Source organism: Arachis hypogaea, chromosome 10 (genome assembly GCF_003086295.3).
Source record: "Arachis hypogaea cultivar Tifrunner chromosome 10, arahy.Tifrunner.gnm2.J5K5, whole genome shotgun sequence".
In the NCBI taxonomy this organism is placed as follows: Eukaryota; Viridiplantae; Streptophyta; class Magnoliopsida; order Fabales; family Fabaceae; genus Arachis; species Arachis hypogaea.
The window spans coordinates 51692676-51708796 of NC_092045.1; the positions used below are offsets into that span (position 1 = coordinate 51692676).

General features: G+C 40.2%; 1 non-coding gene across 1 annotated transcript; it reads right to left on the bottom strand.

Moving 5' to 3' along the window:
• Window positions 1-15610: 15610 nt before the first annotated feature.
• LOC112718599 (small nucleolar RNA R71) lies at window positions 15611-15718 on the bottom strand. The gene has a single exon (XR_003160932.1). It is a non-coding gene; the product is annotated as a small nucleolar RNA R71 (small nucleolar RNA).
• Between the last annotated feature and the right edge of the window lie 403 nt (window positions 15719-16121).

Here is a 16121-nt window from a genome sequence, read left to right on the forward strand (position 1 = left end):
TTTAGATGCCAGGAATATGCCTTGAGGAAAGCTGGCGCTGAACGCCAGTAACAAGCATGGAACTGGCGTTCAACGCTAGAAACATGCTGCACATGGGCGTTGAACGCCCAGAACGTGCATCACTTTGGCGTTTAAATGCCAGAATGGTATGCTAAGACATTTTACATGCCTAATTGGTGCAGGGATGTAAATCCTTGACAACTCAGGATTTGTAGACTCCACAGGATCATCTCAGGATCTGTGGACCCCATGATGACAAGTCATGATATACCCATTTTTCAAGCTAATTTAATTTGTTTTGTTAGTCTTTATGCACTTTCTTGCTTCTTAAGTAAGTGATTTGGAGTGAAAATGCACAACTTCTTTAAATCAAGCAACCACCATGAAATTAATGTTAATTCATGAGGTTTAAGCTAATTTTAATTGAATTTTAATTGATTTATAAGCCTCTTGAATTTAGTGATACTTTGAGTGGTTGTTTTGGTTTATTGTAGGTGAAGAAAAGAAAAAAAGGAAAAAGCGTAGCCTAAGGAAGTGTGGCCCAAGGAAAAGAAAGTGTGGTCAAAGAGAGAAGAAGTGTGGCGCACAACATGAGGGGAGGCAAGCATTGCCCTCCACAAGGGCACACTGCCCTCTAGGAGGGCAACATAAGGGAACCAAGCATGAAAGGCAACTCTGCCCTGCCCACTACAAGGGCAGAGCACAAATCTGTGCCTTGGAATCAAGAGGAACAAAACCTTGCCCTGCCCTCCACAATGGTAGTATCGGGCTCACCAAGGGAGAAATTCAAAGGAAATTGTCTCCAAATGCTTGCCACAAGAGTTGAACACGGGACCACGAGGAAGTTAGGACTTAAGGCCCATTACCGTGCCAAGAAACCAAGGAAAATGATGTAGCGTGTGTTTCTGCCCGGGTTCAAACATGGGACTACATTTTGGAAACACCGCCCTGCCCTCCGCGAGGGCAGGGCAGCATTTGGTTGGTGCACAACTCTGGCGCACCAAGAAGTGAATTTGGCGCACCAAATCATGACCCTGGCAGCACCAGCGCGCACCAAACACAATCCTGGCAGCACCAAATTTTTCTGCCCTGCCCTCCGCGAGGGCAGGGCAGCATTCTGCGCACCAAGGCACGATCCTGGCAGCACCAAGCACGCACCGTGGCGCACCAATTTTTCCTGCCCTGCCCTCGGCGCGGGCAGGGCAGCGTTTTGCGCATCAAGCCGCACCAACATGCACCAGGCCGCACCAACATGCACCAAATTCTGCCCTGCCCTCCACAAGGGCAGGGCAGCCTCCTGGGAGCTACCATTTTGGGCCGAAAAATTCAATTAAAATTCCAATTAAATTCATTTCTTCACCAAATCAAAAGCCCATCCAAATCCCAAAATCCAAGAATAGAAAGTGTATAAATAGGAGCTAGTTTGATGTAATTAGACCCTTTGACCACTTACCTTAGCTTGACTTTTGAATTTTGCACTTTCTTTGAGCTTTGAATTTCTTACAATTGTTCTTGAGAGACTTGACCGAGAGTTCAGAGGATTAAGGAAGAATTGATTGATCTCCTTCCTCATGTTTGCTCGGCCAATTTCACTATTCTTTTTCTGAGTTTTGGGTGTGAGAAATTGAGGAAATTCTGTCTCAATTCCCATTCAAAATCTCTTCAAATCTTTTTATGCACAATTGAATTTCATTTCTGTTCCTTTACTGCTTCTTCTTAAATTTTCTGTCAATTGCTTTGATAACTCGGATCTGGGAAGGAAATTGGGTTTTAGGATCTGCTACCTAAGCTCTTGAGTCCTGAGATCACAATTTACTTGGGTTCTTCTGTGAACCTTGCTGCACTTTACTCTCATTTTCTGTTTGAATTCTCATTGCTTCCAATTCAATTTCTGCTCTATCAATTGTTGCAATTTACTTTCTCTTTGTTTAGATTCTGCAATCCCAGTCCTCAATTCCCTTTTATATTCAAGCAATTTATATTTCTTGCCATTTAAGTTACTGCAATTTACATTTCTTGCACTTTAAGTTTCAGTCATTTACTTTCTTGTTCTTTAATTTACTGCAATTTCCCCTCTCCCTTTACATTTCAAGCAATTTATCTTCTGTTAAATACAACTCACTCAACCAAAACTTGATTCGCTTGACTAAATAAACCACTAAACTAAAATTGCTCAATCCTTCAATCCCTGTGGGATCGACCTCACTCATGTGAGTTATTATTACTTGATGCGACCCGGTACACTTGCCGGTGAGTTTTGTGTTGGATCGTTTTCCACGCATCAAGTTTTTGGCGCCGTTGCCGGGGATTGAAATAGATTGACAATGATTAAGTGAAGTGGAGGTTTAGATCAAGCACTTTTTCTTTATCTTTTTACTAACATACTAACTGTTTGAGAAATTGCCTCTATCACTTCGCTAACAGTTTATTTTAACTAACTTCATTTAATCCTCAAGTGTGCTGCCGTTTATTCCTCCTGTTTGATCGCATGCCATAGGAAATCAAGTTTCTACAAACAAGGAGTATCATGACATGAAGCCACCACTCATTACACTCATCAAGAACAATTGTTCTTATGATGGAAATCCATCGGAGGATCCTCAACAGCACATATCTACTTTCCTGAGAACTTGTAATGCGGTCAAAACCGATGGTCCAGATCATGACACTTACAATATCTTGTTATTCCCTTTCTCGTTAAAGGGTGAAGCTGCACAATGGTTTGAAACTTTTCCCCAAGGATGTATCACTAGTTGGGATGATTTGGTCACCAAATTTCTGGCCAAATTCACCTCATCCAGACAGATCATCCAGCTGAAAGAAGAAGAACATCTATTCACACAAGGGGACGAAGAACCACTCTTCAAGGCTTGGGAAAGATACAAGAAAGCAACTAATAAAGTGGGCTTCCGAGCTTTCTATGAATGATTGACCCCAGAAACAAGAAAAGCAGTAGACTACTTCTCAGATGGCCTACTCAAAGCAACAACAACTGCCCAAGGAATTGCAGACTTCAATGACAAGGGAGTCAACAACCAACATCCATCTGAGAAACCACAGAATGCAATCTCAGAAAAAGAAGTGGCAAATATTGAAGGGGTGAATGCGTTCAAGGACCAAAACAGACAAATGCACCATCAACCACAGCAAAACATAGAGCTGTCTGCTGCAGTGAATGCCAAATTTCCACCATGGAGACCTCATTCTTATCTGAGAATGAGGGAGCCTCAACATCAAGAACAAGGAAGTTTCCACCAGGACAATTTCATGAGCACAACCAATCAACATCACCCACCCACTAATACCACCCAAAGCCAATACTCACAACACAGACACTCCCAGACTCATCTCAACTGGAGAAGGAACGAGTACCAAAATCACAAACCAAGGGACTTCAATTATAACAACCCCAACTTCACAAACCAACAAAAACACCATTACATCAATAACAATCATCACATGCCACCATTACACCCACCCTTCCAACCTTTAACATCTCATAACCAACCAATCTCACAAGACTCTCGGAGAATCACAAACTTGGAGATCCTAATAGAGAGAATGATGAAACACCAAGAAGAAACAACAAGGAACCAAGAGATGTTAATCAAAGGAATTGAAGAGCAGATAGCTCAACTAGCGAAGTATTTTGCAGAAATGGGTGCGAAGAAGGCAAATACTTTCACCAGAGCCATTGAAGACAAACTGGCTAACAACGAAGATGCTACAAAGAAGGACGGATGGAAAAGGATTATGGAGGACAATGAGAAAATATTGGACAAAGGAAGTACCAGCCAAGAAGAACACAACAAGGAATTCTTTCAAGGAGAAACAGAGGATAGAACTAAAGAAAAATAGAAAGCCCCCACTGGAAAATTTTCACCAGGGGATGGAGTGATGATCAATATCCAAACCATGAAGGTGTCCCCACAGTTGTCTGAGCACTACATTGTGACTAAGATCCTTCCACAAGAATTTATAGAGGTCATCAAAGAGGAAACCGGAAGGAAGTTCTCAGTAAAGAAAGACAAGCTAAGGCACTGTGATTTTCAACCTCCATGATCAGCAGAACAGAAGATGTCAAGCTAGTGACAATAAAAGAGCGCTTGTTGGGAGGCAACCCAACCTGAGGTAGTTTTCTTTTTCATAGTTTTTTTCAATAAAAATGCTGAATAATTGGTATGCATTGCAAGGAGCTAAGTTTGGTGTTGCACACCAAAACAATTTGAGGGAGAATGAAAACTTCTAAGTTTGGTGTTCCACCAAAAATATCATTTAAAAACACATTCTCACCTCTTGCATGATTCTAGCTCCAAGCAATCAAACACATTATTCAACTGTTGAATTATTTTCTAGCTTTAATTTCATTAACCTTTAGCAAGGATACATGGTTTCAAATATGGTTGACTTGTTGCATCTGAGGCAGTGGCAAACAATTAAGTTTGGTGTCCCTACACCAAAAATCAATCCTGGAACCACACTCAGTTTATGCATACTAACCATATAATTAAGGGGCTTGAGAAGCAAGCAACTTTGAGGATTATGCAGGACATGAGTCAACGATTGAAGACATTATGCATCTTAACTCAAAGAGAACACAACAGAAAGAAAAATCAAAGGGCTGCAACTTCAAAGGTTGTGTCTAAACTTAATCCTTGCTGCTGTGAAATGTTTTGAATCTGGAAACCATTGTATGTCTTGCTAACGTGTTTATCTAGTTGCAAGTGAAATTGTTTGCTAAAAATGCTAAGTCTGCATAATGCTTGTTATCCATCACTTAGCTTGAAAATTGTTTTGTTTCCCATATGCTTAAATAAAAGAGTTTGGTTTGAATTGAAAAGTGAAATATCCAATGTTGCATAAGTATGAATGGAAGTTGGTGGTGGTATATGTGTTTGATTAAATGCATAACTCATGAAATAATTGTTGCATAATATCATTCTCATTAAAGTGTGAGTTAGCTTGCTGTTGTAAAGACTCTTATCAATAATGAAAAAGCCCTTGGTAACAAAAACAGAAAGAAAAGGGAAAGAAAAAGCCAAAATGGCAAGAAAAACAAAGAATAAAGGTTGGACACCAATAGCTTGAACCTTAGGACATATGCCTGTGGTGTTCTTGTACTAAGATATGCTTGGATGAGTAAATTCTAAGGGGTATTTTAAAACCCGGTCACTTAGATCAACTGATTTGGGATGGCCAATTGAAAGTCCACAATAAAGAGCAACTTAGATACAGAACATTTAGTTATCCAAAGAGATGCTGGGCATCAATGATCCTAGGAAGAATTAGTGGGCCATGTGTCTGTGGTGGAAAGATGTTGAGTAAAAGAAAAAGAAAATAAAGCCAAAGGCTAATACTGCAACATTTGACACCAAACCTCTAAAAGAATAATAAGCTTGTAAGCATTATAAGCCAAGAAAAGTTAGCAAGGGAGTAATTAAAAAATGAGTCTTCTAACAGCAAGTTTAGCAAGCCTTTGAGGAAAGATGTGTATTATGTAGCAGCAACAATAAGTGAGTTGTCATTGTCTGCATAAAGACTCCATAAATCAAGTTCTGCTATATGCCTAATAAGGATATGTGTTCTTTTCTTATTCATGTCATTTACTCTTATTTTTGATGCTTGCTTGGGGACAAGCAAGATTTAAGTTTGGTGTTGTGATGACAAGTCATGATATACCCATTTTTCAAGCTAATTTCATTTGTTTTGTTAGTCTTTATGCACTTTCTTGCTTCTTAAGTAAGTGATTTGGAGTGAAAATGCACAACTTCTTTAAATCAAGCAACCACCATGAAATTAATGTTAATTCATGAGGTTTAAGCTCATTTTAATTGAATTTTAATTGATTTATAAGCCTCTTGAATATAGTGATACTTTGAGTGGTTGTTTTGGTTTATTGTAGGTGAAGAAAAGAAAAAAAGGAAAAAGCGTAGCCTAAGGAAGTGTGGCCCAAGGAAAAGAAAGTGTGGTCAAAGAGAGAAGAAGTGTGGCGCACAACATGAGGGGAGGCAAGCATTGCCCTCCACAAGGGCACACTGCCCTCTAGGAGGGCAACATAAGGGAACCAAGCATGAAAGGCAACTCTGCCCTGCCCACTACAAGGGCAGAGCACAAATCTGTGCCTTGGAATCAAGAGGAACAAAACCTTGCCCTGCCCTCCACAAGGGCAGTATCGGGCTCACCAAGGGAGAAATTCAAAGGAAATTGTCTCCAAATGCTTGCCACAAGAGTTGAACACGGGACCATGAGGAAGTTAGGACTTAAGGCCCATTACCGTGCCAAGAAACCAAGGAAAATGATGTAGCGTGTGTTTCTGCCCGGGTTCGAACACGGGACTGCATTTTGGAAACACTGCCCTGCCCTCCGCGAGGGCAGGGCAGCATTTGGTTGGTGCACAACTCTGGCGCACCAAGAAGTGAATCTGGCGCACCAAATCATGACCCTGGCAGCACCAGCGCGCACCAAACACAATCCTGGCAGCACCAAATTTTTCTGCCCTGCCCTCCGCGAGGACAGGGCAGCATTCTGCGCACCAAGGCACGATCCTGGCAACACCAAGCACGCACCGTGGCGCACCAATTTTTCCTGCCCTGCCCTCGGCGCGGGCAGGGCAGCGTTTTGCGCATCAAGCCGCACCAACATGCACCAGGCCGCACCAACATGCACCAAATTCTGCCCTGCCCTCCACAAGGGCAGGGCAGCCTCCTGGGAGCTACCATTTTGGGCCAAAAAATTCAATTAAAATTCCAATTAAATTCATTTCTTCACCAAATCAAAAGCCCATCCAAATCCCAAAATCCAAGAATAGAAAGTGTATAAATAGGAGCTAGTTTGATGTAATTAGACCCTTTGACCACTTACCTTAGCTTGACTTTTGAATTTTGCACTTTCTTTGAGCTTTGAATTTCTTACATTTGTTCTTGAGAGACTTGACCGAGAGTTCAGAGGATTAAGGAAGAATTGATTGATCTCCTTCCTCGTGTTTGCTCGGCCAATTTCACTATTCTTTTTCTGAGTTTTGGGTGTGAGAAATTGAGGAAATTCTGTCTCAATTCCCATTCAAAATCTCTTCAAATCTTTTTATGCACAATTGAATTTCATTTCTGTTCCTTTACTGCTTCTTCTTAAATTTTCTGTCAATTGCTTTGATAACTCGGATCTGGGAAGGAAATTGGGTTTTAGGCTCTGCTACCTAAGCTCTTGAGTCCTGAGATCACAATTTACTTGGGTTCTTCTATGAACCTTGCTGCACTTTACTCTCATTTTCTGTTTGAATTCTCATTGCTTCCAATTCAATTTCTGCTCTATCAATTGTTGCAATTTACTTTCTCTTTGTTTAGATTCTGCAATCCCAGTCCTCAATTCCCTTTTACATTCAAGAAATTTATATTTCTTGCCATTTAAGTTACTGCAATTTACATTTCTTGCACTTTAAGTTTCAGTCATTTACTTTCTTGTTCTTTAATTTACTGCAATTTCCCCTCTCCCTTTACATTTCAAGCAATTTATCTTCTGTTAAATACAACCCACTCAACTAAAACTTGATTCGCTTGACTAAATCAACCACTAAACTAAAATTGCTCAATCCTTCAATCCCTGTGGGATCGACCTCACTCATGTGAGTTATTATTACTTGATGCGACCCGGTACACTTGCCGGTGAGTTTTGTGTTGGATCGTTTTCCACACATCACCCCACAGGATCATCTCAGGATCTGTGGACCCCACAGGATTTCCATATAACATATTCCCACCTTACCTCCGAATAATCCTATAACACACTTCCCCAAAAACCCTTCACCAATCACCTCAATCTCCCTTCCCAATTACCCCCTTCACCACTCACATCCATCCACTCTTCCCCATAAACCCCACCTGCCTTCAAAATTCAAAAATCTTTCCAACACAAACCCACCCTAAATGGCCGAACCTACCCTCCCTCCCCTCCCTATATAAACCCCTCCATTCTACTTCTTTTTCACACAACACAACCCCCTCTTCTATACCTTGGCCGAATACACCTCCCCTCACTCTCCTCCATATTTTCTTCTTTTTCTTCTTCTCTTCTTTCTTCTCTTGCTCGAGGGCGAGCAATATTTTAAGTTTGGTGTGATAAAAGCATAAGCTTTTTGTTTTTCCATTACCATCAATGGCACCTAAGGCCGGAGAATCCTCTAGGAAAGGAAAAGGGAAGACAAAAGCTTCCACCTTCGAGTCATGGAAGATGGAAAGATTCATCTCTAAAAGCCATCAAGACTACTTCTATGATGTAGTGGCAAAGAAGAAGGTGATCCCTGAGGTCCCTTTCAAGCTCAAGAAAAATGAGTATCCGGAGATCCAACATGAGATCCGAAGAAGAGGTTGGGAAGTTCTAACCAACCCCATTCAACAAGTCAAAATCTTAATGGTTCAAGAGTTCTATGCCAATGCATGGATCACTAGGAACCATGATCAAAGTGTGAACCTGAATCCAAAGAACTATCTTACAATGGTTCGGGGGAAATACTTAGATTTTAGTCCAGAAAATGTGAGGTTGGCATTCAACTTGCCCATGATGCAAGGAGATGAATGCCCCTACACTAGAAGGGTCAACTTTGATCAAAGGTTGGACCAAGTCCTTATGGACATATGTATGGAAGGAGCTCAATGGAAAAGAGACTCCAAAGGCAAGCCAGTTTAACTGAGAAGACCGGACCTCAAGCCTGTAGCTAGAGGATGGTTGGAGTTCATCAAACGCTCCATCATCCCTACTAGCAATCGATCCGAAGTTACTGTTGATCGGGCCATCATGGTTCATAGCATCATGATTGGAGAGGAAGTAGAAGTTAATGAAGTTATCTCTTTTGAATTCTACAAAATATACGAAAAGTCCTCCACCACGGCAAGGCTAGCTTTTCCTCATCTTATTTGCCATCTATGTTACTCAGCTGGAGTTATCATAGAAGGAGACATCCTCATTGAAGAGGATAAGCCCATCACCAATAAGAGGATGGAGCAAACAAGAGAGACCCTCCACGGATCTCAAGAGATGTATGAGGAAGCTCATTATCAAGAAATCCCTGAGATGCCTCAAGGGATGCACTTTTCTCCCAACAACTATTGGGTACAACTCAACACTTCCCTAGAAGATTTGAGTTACAATGTGGAACAATTAAGGGTGGAACATCAAGAGCACTCCATCATTCTCCATGAAATTAGAGAAGACCAAAGTGCAATGAGGGAGGAGCAACAAAGGCAAGGAAGGGACATAGAGGAGCTTAAGGACATTGTTGGTCCTTCAAGAAGAAGACGCCACTAAGGTGGATTCATTCCTTGTTCTTATTTTTCTGCTGTTCGGTTTTTATGTTATATGTTCATCTATGTTTTGTGCCTCAACTTCATGATCATTAGTAGTTAGTAACTATGTCTTAGAGTTATGAATAATTCCGTTAATCCTTCACCTCTCTTAAATGAAAAATGTTTTAATTCAAAAGAACAAGAAATACACGAGTTTCGAATTTATCCTTGAATTTAGTTTAATTAGATTGATGTGGTGACAATACTTTTTGTTTTCTGAATGAATGCTTGAATAGTGCATATTTTTTATCTTGTTGTTTATGAATGTTAAAATTGTTGGCTCTTGAAAGAATGATGAACAAAGAAAAATGTTATTGATAATCTGAAAAATCATAAAATTGATTCTTGAAGCAAGAAAAAGCAGTGAAAAAAGCAAGAGCTTGTGAAAAAAAAAAGAAAAGAAAATGGCAAAAAAAATAGAAAGGAAAAAGAAAAAGCAAGCAGAAAAAGCCAATAGCCCTTAAAACCAAAAGGCAAGGGTAAAAAGGATCCAAGGCTTTGAGCATCAATAGATAGGAGGGGCCAAGGAAATAAAATCCAAGCCTAAGCGGCTAATTCGAGTTGTCCCTAACCATGTGCTTGTGGCATGTAGGTCCAAGTGAAAAGCTTGAGACTGAATGGTTAAAGTCGTGATCCAAAGCAAAAAGAGTGTGCTTAAGAGCTCTGGACACCTCTAACTGGGGACTTTAGCAAAGCTAAGTCACAATCTGAAAAGGTTCACCCAGTCATGTGTCTGTGGCATTTATGTATCCGGTGGTAATACTGGAAAACAAAGTGCTTAGGGCCACGGCCAAGACTCATAAGTAGCTGTGTTCAAGAATCAACATACTTAACTAGGAGAATCAATAACACTATTCGAAATTCTAAGTTCTTAGAGAATCCAATCATTCTGAACTTCAACGGAAAAAGTAAGATGCCAAAACTGTTCAGAAGCAAAAAGCTACAAGTCCCGCTCATCTAATTAGAATTAATATTCATTGATATTTTGGGATTTATAGTATATTCTCTTCTTTTTATCCTATTTGATTTTCAGTTACTTCGGGACAAGCAACAATTTAAGTTTGGTGTTGTGATGAGCGGATAATTTATATGCTTTTTGGCATTATTTTTTGGTAGTTTTTAGTATGATCTAGTTACTTTTAGGGATGTTTTCATTAGTTTTTATGCTAAATTCATATTTCTGGATTTTACTATGAGTTTGTGTGTTTTTCTGTAATTTTAGGTATTTTCTGGCTGAAATTGAGGGACCTGAGCAAAACCCTGATAGGAGGCTGACAAAGGACTGCTGATGCTGTTGGAATCTGACCTCCCTGCACTCGAAATGGATTTTCTGGAGCTGTAGAACTCCAAATGGCGCACTCTCAACGGCGTTGGAAAGTAGACATCCAGAGCTTTCCAGCAATATATAATAGTTTATACTTTGTTCGAGATTTGATGACGTAAACTGGCGCTCAACGCCAGTTCCATGTTGCTGTCTAGAGTCAAACGCCAGAAACACGTCACGAACCAGAGTTGAATGCCCAAAACACGTTACAACTTGGCGTTCAACTCCAAGATAAGCCTCAGCTCCTGGATAGATCAAGCTCAGCCTAAACACACACCAAGTGGGCCCCGGAAGTGGATTTATGCATCAATTACTTACTTCTGTAAACCCTAGTAGCTAGTCTAGTATAAATAGGATAATTTACTATTGTATTAGAGTCTTTTGACTGTTAAGTCTTTTGATCATTCGGTCTTGTGACCACATGGGCGCTGGCCATTCGGCCATGCCTGGACATTTCACTTATGTATTTTGAACGGTGAATGTGATGATCCGTGACAGTCATCATCATTCTCACCTATGAACGCGCGTGATTGACAACCACTTCCGTTCTACCTTAGACCGGGCGCATATCTCTTGGATTCCTTAATCAGAATCTTCGTGGTATAAGCTAGAATTGATGGCGGCATTCATGGGAATCCGAAAAGTCTAACCTTGTCTATGGTATTCCGAGTAGGATTCCAGGATTGAATGACTATGACGAGCTTCAAACTCCTGAAGGCTGGGCGTTAGTGATAGACGCAAAAGAATCACTGGATTCTATTCCAACCTGATTGAGAACCGACAGATGATTAGCCGTGCTGTGACAGAGCATTTGGACCTTTTTCACTAAGAGGATGGGATGTAGCCATTCACAACGGTTAATCATCTGTCGGTTCTCAATCAGGTTGGAATAGAATCCCTTGATTCTTTTGCATCTGTCACTAACGCCCAGCTTTCAGGAGTTTGAAGCTCGTCACAGTCATTCAATCCCAGAATCCTACTGGGAATACCATAGACAAGGTTTAGACTTTCCGGATTCTCATGAATGCCGCCATCTATCTAGCTTACACCACGAAGATTCTGTTGGGGAATCTAAGGGATATGCACCTGGCCTAGAGTAGAACGGACGTGGTTGTCAATCACGCGCGTTCATAGGTGAGAATGTTGATGAGTGTCTGATGAGCGGATAATTTGTACGCTTTTTGGCATTGATTTTAGTATGTTTTTAGTATGATCTAGTTAGTTTTTAGTTAAAATTCACTTTTCTGGACTTTACTATGAGTTTGTGTGTTTTTCTGTGATTTCAGGTATTTTCTGGCTGAAATTGAGGGACCTGAGCAAAAATCTGATCGAGAGACTAAAAAGGACTGCAGATGCTATTGGATTCTGACCTCCCTGCACTCGAAGTAGATTTTCTGGAGCTACAGAAGCCCAATTGGCGCGCTCTCAACGGCGTTGGAAAGTAGACATCCTGGGCTTTCCAGAAATATATGATAGTCCATACTTTGCCCAAGAGTTGATGGCCCAAACCGGCGTTCAAAGTCACCCTCAGAATTCCCAGCGTTAAACGCCGGAACTGGCACCAAAATGGGAGTTAAACACCCAAACTGGGACAAAAGCTGGCGTTTAACTCCAAGAAGAGTCTCTACACGAAAATGCTTCAATGCTCAGCCCAAGCACACACCAAGTGGGCCCGAAAGTGGATTTTTATGTCATTTACTCATCTCTGTACACCCTAGGCTACTAGTTCTCTATATTAGGACCTTTTACTATTGTATTTTCATCATCTAATCTTAGAGAGCTTTTGATCATGTTTTTATGATTGAACCCTCTTTGGGAGGCTGGCCATTCGGCCATGCCTAGACCTTGTTCTTATGTATTTTCAACGGTGGAGTTTCTACACACCATAGATTAAGGTGTGGAGCTCTGCTGTACCTCGAGTATTAATGCAATTACTATTGTTCTTCTATTCAATTCCGCTTGTTCTTGTTCTAAGATATCACTTGTTCTTCAACTTGATGAATGTGATGATCCGTGACACTCATCATCATTCTCACCTATGAACGTATGACTGACAACCACCTCCGTTCTACCTTAGATTGGGTGAATATCTCTTGGATTCCTGATACACGATGCATGGTTGATCGCCTGACAACCGAGCGCTCGCCTGACAAACGAGCCAGCCATTCTGTGAGATCAGAGTCTTCGTGGTATAGGCTAGAACTGATGGCGGCATTCAAGAGAATCCGGAAGGTCTAACCTTGTCTGTGGTATTCTGAGTAGGATTCAATGATTGAATGACTGTGACGTGCTTCAAACTCCTGAGGGCGGGGCGTTAGTGACAGACGCAAAAGAATCACTGGATTCTATTCCGGCCTGATTGAGAACCGACAGATGGATAGTCGTGCCGTGACAGGGTGCGTTGAACATTTCCACTGAGAGGATGGGAGGTAGCCACTGACAACCGTGAAACCCTTGCTTAAGCTTGCCATGGAAAGGAGTAAGAAGGACTGGATGAAGACAGTAGGAAAGCAGAGAGACGGAAGGGACCAAGCATCTTCATGCGCTTATCTGAAATTCCCACCAATGAATTACATAAGTATCTCTATCTTTATCTTTATGTTTTATTCGTATATCACCCATATCCGTTTGAGTTTGCCTGACTGAGATTTACAAGGTGACTATAGCTTGCTTCATACCAACAATCTCTGTGGGATCGACCCTTACTCGCGTAAGGTTTATTACTTGGACGACCCAGTACACTTGCTGGTTAGTTGTGTGAAGTTGTGTTTATGCCATGGTATTGAACACCAAGTTTTTGGGTTCATCACCGGGGATTTTGTGAGTTGTGAAAAGTATTGATCACAATTTCGTGCACCAAGTTTTTGGCGCCGTTGCCGGGGATTGTTCGAGTATGGACAACTGACGGTTCATCTAGTTGCTTAGATTAGGTATTTTTTTCTTCAGAGTTCTTAAGAACGAATTCTAGTGTTTCAAGGTGATGTTCTTATCATCACCAAAGCTGATTGATTCTCATCAATTTAGCTCTTGAATGTAATGTTCTGCTGAAGCTTGGCTAGCCATGTCTAATTTCTTTAGACTGAAGCTTTAGACTAACATTGCAAGATTCCTGGAATTCTCATTAAGAATTTTGATATCTTTATTTTCTTTTCTACGTAATTTTCGAAAAAAAAAACCAAAAAAAATTACAAAATCATAAAAACCAAAAATATTTTATGTTTCTTGTTTGAGTCTAGAGTCTCATTTTAAGTTTGGTGTCAATTGCATGTTTTTGTTCTTCTTGCACTCATGCATGTATCTTCATTAATCTTCAAGTTGTTCTTGATGATTTCTTACTCTGATCTTTGAATTCTCTTGACTTGAGTGTTTATGTGTCTCATATGCATTCTCATTAGTGTCAGTAGTATACAAACTGCTAAGTTTGGTGTCTTGCATGCATTGTTATTTGATTTTAGTTGCATTTTGATTATTCCTTATTACTAAAAATCCAAAAATATTTGTAATTTGTGTCTTTTCAAGTCAATAATACAGAAAATTGAAGATTCAGAACATACAGCAGAGGAATTGCACAGAAAAAGCTGGGCGTTCAAAACGCCCAGTGAAGAAGGGCAAACTGGCGTTTAAACGCCAGCCAGAGTGCCTGGCTGGGCGTTTAACGCCCAAAAGGGTAGAAATTTGGGCGTTAAACGCCAGAATGTGCACCATTCTGGGCGTTTAACGCCAGGATGGCACAAGAGGGAAGATTCTGTTTTCAATTCAAATTTTTTTTCAAGTTTTCAATATTTTTCAAAATCAAATCTTTTTCAAATCATATCTTTTCAATCATATGTTTTCAAAATTGATTTCTTTCTATTTTCAAAGATACTTGCTATCAATTAATGATTTGATTCAACATTTCAAGTATGTTGCCTTTTCTGTTGAGAAAGGTTTAATGATTGAATCATATCTTTTCTTGATAGCCAAGTCATTAATTTTTAAAATCAAATCTTTTTAAAATGTTTTTCAAATCATATCTTCTCAATCACATTTTTCTTAAAATCAATCATATCTTCTTAACCACATCTTTTTCCAAATAGTTTTCAATCAAATCTTTTTGATTTCTAATTTCAAATTCTTTTTCAAAAATCACTTGATTTCTTTCCCACTTTTATTTTCGAAAATCAATTAGTGTTTTTCAAAATGTTTTCAAAATCTTCTACTCAATTTTCGAAAATTGCTTCCCTTCTTCTCACATCCTTCTATTTATGGACTAACACTATTCCTTAATGCAAAATTCGAACTCCATCTTCTTTGATAATTTCGAATTTTCTACTTCTGCCTTCTATTTTTCTTTTCCTCTGACACCTCAAGGAATCTCTATACTGTGACATAGAGGATTCCATATTTCCTTGTTATCTTCTCTTTCATATGAGCAGAAGCAAAGACAAAAGCATTCTTGTTGAGGCTGACCCTGAACCTGAAAGGACCTTGAAGCGAAAGCTAAGAGAAGCCAAGGCACAACTCTCTGTAGAGGACCTAACCGAATTCTTCAAAGAAGAAGAACACATGGCAGCCGAAAACAAGAACAATGCCAACAGTGCAAGGAAGGTGCTGGGTGACATTACTGCACCTACTCCTGACTTCTATGGGAGAAGCATCTCTATCCCTGCCATTGGAGTAAACAACTTTGAGCTTAAGCCTCAATTAGTTTCTCTAATGCAACAGAATTGAAAGTTCCATGGACTTCCATTGGAAGATCCTCATCAGTTTTTAGCTGAGTTCTTGCAAATCTGTGACACTGTCAAGACTAATGGGGTTGACCCCTGAGGTCTACAGACTTATGCTATTCCCTTTTGCTGTAAGAGACAGAGCTAGGACATGGTTGGACTCACAACCTAAAGAAAGTCTGAACTCTTGGGAAAAGCTAGTCAATGCCTTCTTGGCAAAGTTCTTTCCACCTCAAAAATTCAGTAAGCTTAGAGTGGAAGTCCAAACCTTCAGACAGAAGGAAGGAGAATCCCTCTATGAAGCTTGGGAAAGATACAAACAATTAATCAGAAAGTGTCCCTCTGATATGCTTTCTGAATAGAGCATCATAGGAATTTTCTATTATGGTCTCTCTGAACTATCCAAGATGTCTTTGGATAGCTCTGCTGGAGGATCTCTTCATCTGAAGAAGACGCCTACAGAAGCTCAAGAACTAACTGAAATGGTTGCAAATAACCAATTCATGTACACTTCTGAAAGGAATCCTGTGAACAATGGGACTAATCAGAAGAAAGGAGTTCTTGAGATTGACACTCTGAATGCCATATTGGCTCAGAACAAAATATTGACTCAACAAGTCAATATGATTTCTCAAAGTCTGTCTGGAATGCAAAATGCACCAAGCAGTACTAAAGAAGCTTCATCTGAAGAAGAAGCTTATGATCCTGAGAACCCTTCAATGGAAGAGGTGAATTACATGGGAGAACCTTATGGAA